Here is a 14,640-nt window from a genome sequence, read left to right on the forward strand (position 1 = left end):
GAGAAAAATATATACTCTGTGATATCACTTACACGTGGAATCTAAAAAATAAACTAGTGAATATAACAAAAAAAAAAGAGGGAAGACCTCAACTTTTTAAATAACTTTGAAACCAAAACTTGACAAAGACAAAATAATCTAATCTCACTCATGAACAGAGTTGCAAAATTCCTAAACAGAATTGTCTCCTACAATGTGTTAAAAAGATAATACCTTATATCATGAACAAAATTGAGTCTGTCCCAGTACATTCAAAGTTTATTTAACATAAGAAAATGAATTAATATAAATCACTACATTAACAGACAAATGAAGAAAAACCACATGATAATCTTAGTAGATGCAGGAAAGGCATCGATTTTACTGAAAATTCACACCTGTTTATAATATTAAAAAAAAAAAAATCTCAGCCAACCAGGAATAGATATGTACTTCCTTAAGCTATTAAAGTGATCATATACCAAATCTCTGCAAGCATCATCCTTAATAGTGAAACATTAAAATTACTTTTAGATTATAAACAAACCTAGGGTAACCATTATCCCTACTTTTATTCAAGATTGTATTGACAATCCTAGACAGTACAATAAAGCAAGGGAAGTAGATAAATGGTATAAGAACTAGCAATGAAAAACGAAAACTGTATTTAGGGATGGCATGATTGTCTTCATAGAAAAACTAAAAGAAGGCAGAGATAATTTATTTAAATTAATAGAATTTAACAAGTTTACTAGATACAAAATCAATATGCAAAGATCAAATTGCATTTCTATATTCCAGCAAACAAAATAGAAAAATAAATTTTAAGACCATTTTAAATAATATCCAAAATGTAAAGTACATGGGAATAACCATAATGAAATAGGGCAATCCTTCATGGAAAGATGCATGTAAATTTATGGACTGTCACTAGGGAAAATCTAAATAAATGGAAATATATAGAGACTTAACACATAACATCGATAGATATACTCTTTGTCCCAATGACTCTTGAAGTTATACCACTTTTGGACTGCTCATTTTTGGTATAATTATTTTTTCACCCACATTTGAATTGCACATCATGTTTGGGTTGGAATTGTGTCAATAAATACTATGGACCAGTTGTGATAAGGAAGTGAGGAGACCAATGAGCTTCCTTCTTAGCATGCCAATGAATGATGTAGAAATAGGTGCTTTAAAAGAGCTTGACAATTTCACTTTTTTTCAGACGTTCCTGAGTGGATATCTGAAGGATCATCAAAAATCTTTACTGCAGAGGTCAGTTTCCTGAAGCTTAACTTTTGTGCGTTATGCTTAAAAATTGCACTTTCCTCCAAACTCATTTATGTTACAAAAATACCCCAATTGTATTAGATTTCTCCAAGACCCACACTTGGAGATGGTGCTTGAGATATATGTTATAGGGTGAAGCTGGGGGTGAAACCATCCTACACAATTAGAATGAGTCAGGGCACAAGCAGCATAAACTTCAACTTTATAGGAATCCAAGTGCTCCAAAAGTAGTAAGAGGAGCTGCAGAGCAGCGGTCCCCAACACCCGGGCCACAGACCGGTACTGGTCCGTGGCCTGTTAGGAACAAGGCCGCACAGCAGGAGGCGAGCGGCGGGCGAGCGAGCAAAGCTCCATCTGTATTTACAGCAGCTCTGCATCACTTGCATTACTGCCTGAGCGCCGCCTCCTGTCAACATTATGGTGAGTTGTATAATTATTTCATTATATATTACAATGTAATAATAATAGAAATAAAGTGCACAATAAATGTAATGCGCTTGAGTCATCCCAAAACCATCCCCCACCCCAGTCCCTGGAAAAATTGTCTTCCACAAAACCGGTCCCTGGTGCCAAAAATGTTGGAGACCGGTGCTGCAGAGGATTGAAGGAGTGAGAGAAGTTCTTGGAGTTATGCATAATCTAATTCAGTATCAGGCAGGATTTGGGGAGAACAGTGGGTGAATTAAGGAGAAGAAGGTTATTTGAGATTTGAAGAATAGAATTGTGATAATGAAAAGGTAGAGGATGGAGGTTAGGAGGGGAGCATGTTATCAAATATGTGTGCTCCACCAGGGAGCACTTTTGACCGTCTTTCACCCTATCAGCAGCATTTAATAAGGTGACTGCTTCATTTGTGTATTCAGCCAATATTTATTGTTGTGTTGAACATAGTATAATGATATGAAAAAATATTGAATTGGGGGCACAAGGAGTGATATCTAAGTCATAAGAAACCCTAACTAGAAAATTAATTCAAAATAAAATTGCAAAATAGGTGGTCAAGAGTTAAAGGGCTCCAAGATTTGAAGCTAAGGACACAGGATAATGACACTTGCCAGGGCCCCTTAAATATCAGCTCATCTTATAACGGGAACAGAACTTTCCTGGGAAACCCTGAGACTATTCTAGACCTTCCAGGCCACTTAACATGGACATAGTCTCATACCCTTGTGAGACCAGGGGTGCAGTTAAAATGGTAAGACTTCAAGATGAGATAGTTGGCCTTATTACGCTTGGCTCCCAACAGTAACCAGGTAGAAGCTCATGCCTGCCTGAGTGTGTGTGTGTGTGTGTGTGTGCAAGGAGCCCATACTCCCTACCCTATAAATGAGAAGCTGGTTTGCAGCAGAACTCACTGCACCCTCACTCTATGCCTATTGATCCCTCCTCTGGGCCTGAGATCAGCACAGACAATGTCATCAGCAGGGTGTGCCGAAGTCAATGCAGAAGGTCAGTAAATGTGTTCACTTCTCCAGTGAAAGCTGACCCTGACTCTGTTGGCATCCATCAGAGATAAACATCCCTGGGTTCCTCAGTGACCACCTGTGTTTAGATCACACCAGGACTCTGCACACAGTGGCCATGGAGGAGATGTCACAGATCTTGACTCCATTAACCTCCACCTTGCTCCTTTCTCCCTCTCTAGACACCTAACTGTCTCTGCTTTTCCAACTCTCTCCAGCTAGTCTGTTCTCTAGATGTCCCCTCCAAGTTTCCATCAGGCTCTCAGAGACTGCCCACTGGCCCTCCCAGCTCTGGCTGAGGGGCAGATGGCTTGGGTGTGTCTGACAGGGCCCTTCTGGTTAACAGTTCCCTTTTCTCCACACCTTCTCCAGCATTTATTGTTTGTAGATTTTTTGTTGATGGCCATTCCGACTGGTGTGAGATGATATCTCATTGTAGTTTTGATTTGCATTTCTCTAATGATTAATGATTTTGAGCATTCTTTCATGCTCATGACAGTGACAAAGGCCTGTCACCCATTGCTGCAGAGAAGGAGACAATCCTATCTCTAGGAGTACTTTTTTTCATTTCTTTCTTTTTCAACCTTCCTCTTCATGTTTGTGCATGTTGGCATTTTCTAGTTATCTAACATTTTTCTTTCTTATTCCCTGGAGAAAAGGAAGCTTAGAAGTGACTCTAGGATGATTCTCTTTCAGAGGTTGTGATACAGAGCTGAGGTCCATATTTTTTGCAGCGTTTTGAGGAGCAAGATTAAGAGAAAGTGGGACTTTAATATCAGGGGAAAAACCTGTGTTAAATGGAAAGACCCTCCTGACAGGGAGAAGCAGGAACAATTAAGATGGATTATAAAGTGTGAATGAGATCCTCTCCTCTCTCCAGGTTTCTGCAGGGCCGGTTTGGCTTCCAATTGGGACACTGGCCAAGTCTTTACAGTATTTCTTTCACAAGTGAAGTGAAACCACAGGGAGAGGGAGAGAAAACAGAAATCACAACTAATGTTTATTTATTGTCCAATCTGTGCCAGCACTAATTATATCTTATTTTAATTAATCTTTATTTTATAGTAGAAAAAACTTGATAATCAGCTAGCCAACTCCACATTATAGTAAGTGACAACGTCAAGGCTGAATCTCAGGTACGCCTGCCTCCAAAGTCCCTGTACTTTACCCCGTGCTTCATTGCCTCCATATAAAGTGATGAGATCAGGTGTGTGTGTGTGTGTGTGTGTGTGTGTGTGTGTGTGTGTGTATGTACCACATCTTCTCCATCCATTTATCTATTGATGGGCACTTAGGCTGCTTCCATATATTGGCTATTGTAGATAATACTGCAATGAACATAGGGGTTCATATATCTTTTCTAATTAGTGTTTTTATTTTCTTTGCATAAATACCCAGGAGTGGAATTGCTGGGTCGTATGGTAGTTCCATTTTCAGTTTTTTGAAGAACCTCCATACTGTTTTCCATAGTGGCTGTTCCAATTTACATCCCCACCAACAGTGTAGGAGGGTTCCCTTTTCTCCACATCTTCACCAGCATTTGTTATTTGTTCTCTTTTTGATAATTGCCATTCTGATAGGTATAAGGGTGATATCTCATTGTGGTTTTGATTTTTTTTCCCCTGATGATTAGTGATGTTGAGGACCTTTTCATGTGCCTGTTGGCCAGCTGTATGTCTTCTTTGGAAAAATGTCTTCAGATTCTCTGCCCATTTTTTAATTGTCCCCAGATTTTTTTTTAACATCTTTATTGGAGTATAATTGCTTTACAATGGTGTGCTAGTTTCTGCTTTATAACAAAGTGAATCAGTTATACACATACATATGTCCCCATATCTCTTCCCTCTTGCGTCTCCCTCCCTCCCACCCCTCTAGGTGGTCACAAAGCACCAAGCTGATCTCCCTGTGCTATGCAGCTGCTTCCCATTAGCTATCTATTTTACGTTTGGTAGTGTATATATGTCCATGCCACTCTCTCACTTTGTTCCAGCTTACCCTTCCCCCTCCCTGTATCCTCAAGTCCATTCTCTAGTAGGTCTGTGTCTTTATTCCCGTCTTGCCACTAGGTTCTTTGGAACTTTTTTTTTTATTATTATTCCATATATGTGTGTGTATATATGTATATATACACACATATATATGTGTGTGTCAGCATACGGTATTTGTTTTTCTCTTTCTGACTTACTTCACTCTGTATGACAGTCTCTAGGTCCATCCACCTCACTACAAATAATTCAATTTCGTTTCTTTTTATGGCTGAGTAATATTCCATTGTATATATGTGCCACATCTTCTTTATCCATTCATCTGTTGATGGACACTTAGGTTGCTTCCATGTCCTGGCTATTGTAATTAGAGCTCCAATGAACATTTTGGTACATGACTCTTTTGAATTATGGTTTTCTCAGGGTATATGCCCAGTAGTGGGATTGCTGGGTCGTATGGTAGTTCTATTTTTAGTTTTTTAAGGAACCTCCATACTGTTCTCCATAGTGGCGGTATCAATTTACATTCCCACCAACAGTGCAAGAGGGTTCCCTCTTCTCCACACCCTCTCCAGCATTTATTGTTTGTAGATTTTTTGATGATGGCCATTCTGACGGGTGTGAGATGATATCTCATTGTAGTTTTGATTTGCATTTCTCTAATGATTAATGATGTTGAGCATTCTTTCATATGTTTGTTGGCAACCTGTATATCTTCTTTGGAGAAATGTCTATTTAGGTCTTTTGCCCATTTTTGTATTGGGTTGCTTGTTTTTTTGATATTGAGCTGCATGAGCTGCTTGTAAATTTTGGAGATGAATCCTTTGTCAGTTGCTTCATTTGCAAATATTTTATCCCATTCTGAGGGTTGTCTTTTCCTCTTGTTTATGGTTTCCTGTGCTGTGCAAAAGCTTTTAAGTTTCATTAGGTCCCATTTGTTTATTTGTGTTTTTATTTCCATTTCTCTAGGAGGTGGGTCAAAAAGGATCTTGCTGTGATTTATGTCATAGAGTGTTCTGCCTATGTTTTCCTCTAAGAGTTTGACAGTGTCTGGCCTTACATTTAGGTCTTTAATCCATTTTGAGTTTATTTTTGTGTATGGTGTTAGGGAGTGTTCTAATTTCATTCTTTTACATGTAGCTGTCCAGTTTTTCCAGCACCACTTATTGAAGATGCTGTCTTTTCTCCACTGTATATTATTGCCTCCTTTATCAAAGATAAGGTGACCATATGTGCATGGGTTTATCTCTGAGCTTTCTATCCTGGTCCATTGATCTATATATCTGTTTTTGTGCCAGTACCAAACTGTCTTGATTACTGTACCTTTGTAGTATAGGCTGAAGTCAGGGAGCCTGATTCCTCCGGCTCCATTTTTCTTTCTCAAGACTGCTTTGGCTATTCGGGGTCTTTTGTGTTTCCATACAAATTGTGAAATTTTTTGTTCTAGTTCTGTAAGAAATGCCAGTGGTAGTTTGACAGGGATTGCATTGAATCTGTAGATTGCTTTGGGTAGTATAGTCATTTTCACAATGTTGATTCTTCCAATCCAAGAACATGGTATTTCTCTCCATCTATTTGTATCACCCTTAATTTCTTTCATCAGTGTCTTATAATTTTCTGCATACAGGTCTTTTGTCTCCTTAGGTAGTTTTATTCCTAGATATTTTATTCCTTGTGTTGCAATGGTAAATGGGAGTGTTTTCTTAATTTCACTTTCAGATTTTTCATCATTAGTGTATAGGAATGCAAGAGATTTCTGTGCATTAATTTTGTATCCTGCTACTTTACCAAATTCATTGATTAGCTCTAGTAGTTTTCTGGTAGCATCTTTTGGATTCTCTATGTATAGTATCATGTCATCTGCAAACAGTGACAGCTTTACTTCTTCTTTTCCAATTTGGATTCCTTTTATTTCTTTTTGTTCTCTGATTGCTGTGGCTAAAACTTCCAAAACTATGTTGAATAATAGTGGTGAGAGTGGGCACCCTTGTCTTGTTCCTGATCTTGGTGGAAATGGTTTCAGTTTTTCACCATTGAGGACGATGTTGGCTGTGGGTTTGTCTTATATGGCCTTTTTTATGTTGAGGAAAGTTCCCTCTATGCCTACTTTCTGGAGGGTTTTTATCATAAATGGGTGTTGAATTTTGTTGAAATCTTTCTCTGCATCTATTGAGATGATCATATGGTTTTTCTCCTTCAATTTGTTAATATGGTGTATCACATTGATTGATTTGTGTATATTGAAGAATCCTTGCATTCCTGGGAAAAACCCCACTTGATCATGGTGTATGATCCTTTTAATGTGCTGTTGGATTCTGTTTGCTAGTATTTTGTTGAGGATTTTTGCATCTATGTTCATCAGTGATATTGGCCTGTAGTTTTCTTTCTTTGTGACATCTTTGTATGGTTTTGGTATCACAGTGATGGTGGCCTCGTAGAATGGGTTTGGGAGTGTTCCTCCCTCTGCTATATTTTGGAAGAGTTTGAGAAGGATAGGTGTTACCTCTTCTCTAAATGTTTGACAGAATTCGCCTGTGAAGCCATCTGGTCCTGGGCTTTTGTGTGTTGGAAGATTTTTAATCACAGTTTCTATTTCAGTGCTTGTGATTGGTCTGTTCATTTTTTCTATTTCTTCCTGGTTCAGTCTTGGAAGGTTGTGCATTTCTAAGAATTTGTCCATTTCTTCCAGGTTGTCCATTTTATTGGCATATAGTTGCTTGTAGTAATCTCTCATGATCCTTTGTATTTCTGCAGTGTCAATTGTTACTTCTCCTTTTTCACTGCTAATTCTATTGATTTGAGTCCTCTCCCTTTTTTTCTTGATGAGTCTGGCTAATGGTTTTCAATTTCGTTTATCTTCTCAAAGAACCAGCTTTTAGTTTTATTGATCTTTGCTATCGTTTCCTTCATTTCTTTTTCATTTATTTCTGATCTGATCTTTATGATTTCTTTCCTTCTGCTAACTTTGGGGGTTTTTGGTTCTTCTTTCTCTAATTGCTTTAGGTGTAAGGTTAGGTTGTTTATTTGAGATGTTTCTTGTTTCTTGAGGTAGGATTGTATTGCTATAAACTTACCTCTTAGAACGGCTTTTGCTGCATCCCATAGGTTTTGGGTCATTGTGTTTTCATTGTCATTTGTTTCTAGGTATTTTTTGATTTCCTCTTTGATTTCTTCAGTGATCTCTTGGTTATTAAGTAGTGTATTGTTTAGGCTCCATGTGTTTGTATCTGTTACAGATTTTTTCCTGTAATTGATATCTAGTCTCATAGTGTTGTGGTCGGAAAAGATACCTGATACAATTTCAATTTTCTAAAATTTACCAAGGCTTGATTTGTGACCCAAGATATGATCTATCCTGGAGAATGTTCCATGAGCACTTGAGAAGAATGTGTAATATGTTGTTTTTGGATGGAATGTCCTATAAATATCAATTAAGTCCATCTTGTTTAATGTATCATTTAAAGCTTGTGTTTCCTCTTTTATTTTCATTTTGGATGATCTGTCCTTTGGTGAAAGTGGGGCATTAAAGTCCCCTACTATGATTGTGTTACTGTCAATTTCCCCTTTTATGGCTGTTAGTATTTGCCTTATGTATTGAGGTGCTCCTATGTTGGATGCATAAATATTTACAATTGTTATATCTTCTTCTTGGATTGATCCCTTGATCATTATGTAATGTCCTTCTTTGTCTCTTGTCACAATCTTTGTTTTAAAGTCTATTTTGTCTGATATGAGAATTGCTACTCCAGCTTTCTTTTGATTTCCATTTGCATGGAATATCTTTTTCCATCCCCTCACTTTCAGTCTGTATGTGTCCCTAGGTCTGAAGTGGGTCTCTTGTAGACAGCATATATACCGGTCTTGTTTTTGTACCCATTCAGCCAGTCTATGTCTTTTGGTTGAAGCATTTAATCCATTTACATTTAAGGTAGTTATCAATATGTATGTTCCTGGTACCATTTTTTAAATTGTTTTCGGTTTGTTATTGTGGGTCTTTTCCTTCTCTTGTGTTTCCTGCCTAGAGAAGTTCCTTTAGCATTTGTTGTAAAGCTGGCTTGGTGGTGCTGAATTCTCTTAGCTTTTGCTTGTCTGTAAAGCTTTTGATTTCTCTGTTGAATCTAAATGAGATCCTTGCTGGGTAGAGTAATCTTGGTTGTAGGTTTTTCCCTTTCATCACTTTAAATAAGTCCTGCCACTCCCTTCTGGCTTGCAGAGTTTCTGCTGAAAGATCAGCTCTTAACCTTATGGGGATTCTCTTATGTGTTATTTGTTGTTTTTCCCATGCTGCTTTTAATTTTTTTTCTTTGTATTTAATTTTTGATACTGTGATTAATATGTGTCTTGGCGTGTTTCTCCTTCGATTTATCCTCTATGGGACTCTCTGTGCTTCCTGGACTTGATTAACTATTTCCTTTCCCATATTAGGGAAGTTTTCAACTATAATCTCTTCAAATATTTTCTCAGTCCCTTTCTTTTTCTCTTCTTCTTCTGGGACCCCTATAATTCGAATGTTGGTGGGTTTAATGTTGTCCCAGAGGTCTCTGAGACTGTCCTCAATTCTTTTCATTCTTTTTTCTTTATTCTGCTCTGCAGTAATTTCCACTATTTTATCTTCCAGGTCACTTATCCGTTCTTCTGCCTCAATTATTCTGCTATTGATCCCTTCTAGAGAATTTTAAATTTCATTTATTGTGTTTTTCATCACTGTTTGTTTGCTCTTTAGTTCTTCTAGGTCCTTGTTAAACGTTTCTTGTATTTCCTCCATTCTATTTCCTAGATTTTGGATCATCTTTACTATCATTATTCTGAATTCTTTTTCAGGTAGACTTCCTATTTCCTCTTCATTTGTTAGGTCTGGTGGGTTTTTGCCTTGCTCCCTCATCTGCTGTGTGTTTCTCTGTCTTCTCATTTTGTTTAACTTACTGTGTTTGGGGTCTCCTTTTCACAGGCTGCATGTTCGTAGTTCCTGTTGTTTTTGGTGTCTGTCCCCAGTGGCTAAGGTTGGTTCAGTGGGTTGTGTAGGCTTCCTGGTGGAGGGCACTAGTGCCTGTGTTCTGGTGGATGAGGCTGGATCTTGTCTTTCTGGTGGGCAGGTCCACGTCTGGTGGTGTGTTTTGGAGTGTCTGTGGCCTTATTATGATTTTAGGCAGCCTCTCTGCTAATGGATGGGGTTGTGTTCCTTTCTTGCTAGTTGTTTGGCATAGGTGTCCAGCACTGTAACTTGCTGGTCGTTGAGTGGAGCTGGGTCTTGGTGTTGAGATGGAGATCTCCGGGAGATTTTTGCCGTTTGATATTACGTGGAGCTGGGAGGTCTCTTGTGGACCAGTGTCCTGAACTTGGCTCTTCCACCTCAGAGACACAGCCCTGATGTCTGGCTGGAACACCAGGAGCCTGGCATCCACACGGCTCAGAATAAAAGGGAGGAAAGAAAGAAAGAAAGAAGATAAAATAAAATAAAGTAAAATAAAATAAAATAAGGTTATTAAAATAAAAAATAATTATTAAAAATATTTTTTTAAAGTAATGAAAAGAAAGAAGAGAGCAACCAAACCAAAAAACAAATCCACCAATAATAAGTGCTAAAAACTATACTAAAAAGAAAAAAAAAACGGACAGACAGAACCCCAGGACAAATGGTAAAAGCAAAGCTATACAGACAAAATCACACACAGAAGCATACACATACACACTCACAAAAAGAGAAAAAGGGAAAAATATATGTATATCGTTGCTCCCAAAGTCCACCTCCTCAGTTTGGGATGATTCGTTGTCTCTTCAGGCATTCCACAGATGCAGGGTACATCAAGTTGATTGTGGAGATTTAATCCGCTGCTCCTGAGGCTGCTGGGAGAGATTTCCCTTTCTCTTCTTTGTTCGCACAGCTCCTGGGGTTCAGCTTTGGATTTGGCCCCGCCTCTGCGTGTAGGTCGCCTGAGGGCATCTGTTCTTCGCTCAGACAGGACGGGGTTAAAGGAGCAGCTGATTCAGGGGCTCTGGCTCACTCAGGCCGGGGGGACGGAGGAGTACGGAATGCGGGCCGAGCCTGCGGCGGCAGAGGCCAGCATGACGTTGCACCAGCCTGAGGCGCGCTATGTCTCCCGGGGAAGTTGTCCCTGGATCATGGGACCCTGGCAGTGGCGGGCTGCACAGGCTTCCAGGAGGGGAGGTGTGGATAGTGACCTGTGCTTGCACACAGGCTTCTTGGTGGCTGCAGCAGCAGCCTTAGCGTCTCATGCCTGTCTCTGGGGTCCGCGCTGATAGCCGCGGTTCACGCCCGTCTCTGGAGCTCCTTTAAGCGGCGCTCTTAATCCCCTCTCCTCGCGCACCAGGAAACAATGGTCTCTTGCCTCTTCGGCAGGTCCACACTTTTTCCCGGACTCCCTCCCAGCTAGCTGTGGCGCACTAGCCCCCTTCAGGCTGTGTTCACGCAGCCAACCCCAGTCCTCTCCCTGGGATCTGACCTCTGAAGGTGGAGCCTCAGCTCCCAGCCCCCACCCGACCCGGCGGGTGAGCAGACAAGCCTCTAGGGCTGGTGAGTGCTGGTCGGCACCAATCCTCTGTGCGGGAATCTCTCCGCTTTGCCCTCCGCACCCCTGTTGCTGCGTTCCCCTCCGTGGCTCTGAAGCTTACCCCCTCCGCCACCTGCAGTCTCCTCCAGTGAAAGGGCTTCCTAGTGTGTGGAAACCTTTCCTCCTTCACAGCTCCCTCCCACTGGTGCAGGTCCCGTCCCTATTCTTTTGTCTCTGTTTTTTCTTTTTTTCTTTTGCCCTACCCAGGTACGTGGGGAGTTTCTTGCCTTTTGGGAGGTTTGAGGTCTTCTGCCAGCATTCAGTAGGTGTTCTGTAGGAGTTGTTCCACATGTAGATGTATTTCTGATGTATTTGTGGGGAGGAAGGTGATCTCCGTGCCTTACTCTTCCGCCATCTTGAAGCTCCCCCGAGATCATGTTTTTTAATCTCTAAATATATCTGTTCACCTCTCAAAATCATTTATTTCTTAGTCTAAGAATCTTTCTGAGTTTCAGCTTTTTTCTCTTCTATTGTGTTGGTACACATCTCACTCTCTCCCTCTCCCTTTCCTTCTCTCTCTCTCTCTCTCCCTCTTTCCTTATCCCTCACTTTTTCTCTCTCTTTATTCCCTTCTTGAAGCTAATTAGAGTCATTGCAAAATTTTTTTTCACACACTTTAAGTACCAAAATAGCTCAGATTAACCAATGACATGGAACAGCTGAAGTTATCCAATCTACTGATGTTCAGTAATTCTCCTTGATTACTAAGTTCTCCTCCCAGATTTCTTTTTTTTTAATATTGATTTATTTGGTTTTGCTGGGTCTTAGTTGCAGCAAGCAGGCTCCTTAGTTGCGGCTTGAGGACTCCTTAATTGCGGCTTGCTAGCTCCTTAGTTGCAGCACGTGGGCTCCTTAGTTGCGGCAGGTGGGCTCAGTTGTGGCTCATGGGCTCCTCAGTTGTGGCATGTGAACCCCTAGTTGTGGCATACACGTGGGATCCAGCTCCCTGACCAGGAATCGAACCCGGGCCCCCTGCGTTGGGAGCATGGAGTCTTAACCACTGCACCACCAGGGAAGTCCCTCCTCCCAGATTTCTTGTTAATCCATCTTTGGACTTATACACAGGCTCTGAATATTCAGAGGAACATCATTATGGATACTTCTGTGTATCATTTCCTGTCTCTTTTCCTTGGTTATCTAGTTGTTTTACTCTTTGTTTAAGTCTCCATACTGAAGGTGACTGTGAGAAGGGAGAGGAGCAACAGATCTAGTCTGGTTTCATTACAGCTTCTACTGGAATAGTGAATTCAGTTTGAGGTCAGCTGGAGAATGAACAGGGATGATGGAAGGAGATCAAGTTTCAAGAGATGGAAGGAGGTACAATATGGAGCTAAAACCTCAGGTATAAAATGAAATTGAGGTTATTTTCAGTATTTCCATTATTTATGGTGTCTCCCATTAGTGCAGATCTACATGAATGGTCTTCTGGGAGAGTTTGTGACCTACATGGACCTTTGGACATCACAGGGATCTGGTCATCACAGGCATCTGAAATGCCCAGCTGTGGTGCATTTATAACACTTAGTCCTGGCCAGGCCATCACCAGGGCGTTCAGGTACTTCAGAGATCCTGTTTCAGAAAGAAATAGAGAAACTGAAGTGGATCCAGTAGCAAGGAGGTGGATGAAGCAAAAAGAAGGCAGAAGACTGAGAGAGACGAGAGAGTTTAGAAGATTTCTACAACTTAACTCAATTGGATTAATCTCTGTTGCAAGCCGATTATTAGCAAGGCACTATGAGGAGCAAAAAGAGCATTGTCCATCTTGCTTAAGAAAAGGGAAATGGGAATAAAGTTAATATAGAAAAGAGAGGAAACAGGTAGGCCTATAGAAATACTTCTAAGTAAATTCGTAAGACATTGGGATAGCTTGCTAAGTTGTAACAGAGTTACCAGCAGAGGCCTCCAGGGACTCACACTAACAATTAGTTGTCCTTCCTTAAAAGTCATTTACATCTGTCCTCAAAATATCTTTCCATCCATGGATCCATATGATTTTGTCTACACAACTTTGTTAAGTAATACATGGCAAAATTTTATTTCCTATTATCTCCCAATATGATTCCTAAATTCCTCAAAGTTCATGTAGATGTGTTAGTGAAAATCATTGAGTTCCAAAGTTACATGTCACATTTTAAAACCTTTAAAAATGCCATAATTCCAGGGCATTATGAATAATATGTGAAATCAGCAGGGAAAACAATTATTCTTTTCCGACCATTTAAGGATTTGGTAAGAGCCTGGCCTGTCTTTATAATGATGGGGTTAGTGCAATAGGATGCAGGGTCAGAGAGGCCTGGAGAACAAGGGATCTGGTCTCACAAGGTCTTTCTAATTTCTCTCCTTTTTGCTCCTAGTGAAAGGACCCACTGTAGTTTCCTCTCTTTCTGACATTCCTGCTGTGCGACAACTATTTGGTTCTCTTCCTGTGCACTTACCAAAATCTTCCAAACAGCCCTGCAATTGGGCATTCTCTCTGATCTCTGGTTGTGGACGACTGGGATCTCACTAACAAGGATCTCTGTAGATCCTGGTTGCCCTTCTATTTTAACAGGGCTAATTCAGGGCTCATCCCTCATTGATTTCTGGGGCTTATCATCATGTCTGTATTTTTAAATGATGAATGGCCCTATATTACATTTTTAAATCTGATTTCTAAATTCTCTTAGTTTTCCTATTTAGTAAAAAGTTATGTTCTCTCACTCTTAGTTAACAAAGAGAAGTTGATTAGCCACTTTAGGGTGAACTATACATTCTCTGAGCTGGAATCAGATGGGTGGATGCCTTTGCCTTCTTCCTGCAGGTTGCCTGTTGATCTACTCCTATTTGATTAGGAGAATTTTCAGAGTTGGAAGAGGGAATACAAGCCTTATAAGTACTAAGAGCAGGCTTTTAGTTCCCAGCCTTGAGAAGCAAGGGCAATCTTCACTCAATCCTCAAATAAGCCCCAATTAGTTTACACTTTTTATTGTATGTATTTGATTTCAAAATTATTGCATATTGGCCATTATGGAATTTGGTACCTACAATCTATTCACACATTGTCAAATTGGGAGCAGGAATTTCTATCTTCCCTAACAAAGATTGAAGAGAAACTGCTTTATATCCACTAACAATTCAATTTACTAAAAGAACATCTTTTTATGGCTACTTTCTGCCTCTTAAAGTCTTTTCAAAATTTAGATGTAATTTCAGTTTTATACCTAATTTGAAACATTTTGGGCTTAACTCAGGTTCTCACTTAGAGTGATCATTTTTTCTTTTACAAAGATGCCTTTTTCCAGGAACAGCCTTTTTTAATCTGTCAGTCATTAGCAAATATTTTTTTTGCATCTGATATTTTTTCTTCTT

The sequence above is a fragment of the Eubalaena glacialis genome, chromosome 11 (assembly GCF_028564815.1).
Source record: "Eubalaena glacialis isolate mEubGla1 chromosome 11, mEubGla1.1.hap2.+ XY, whole genome shotgun sequence".
NCBI lineage: Eukaryota > Metazoa > Chordata > Mammalia > Artiodactyla > Balaenidae > Eubalaena > Eubalaena glacialis.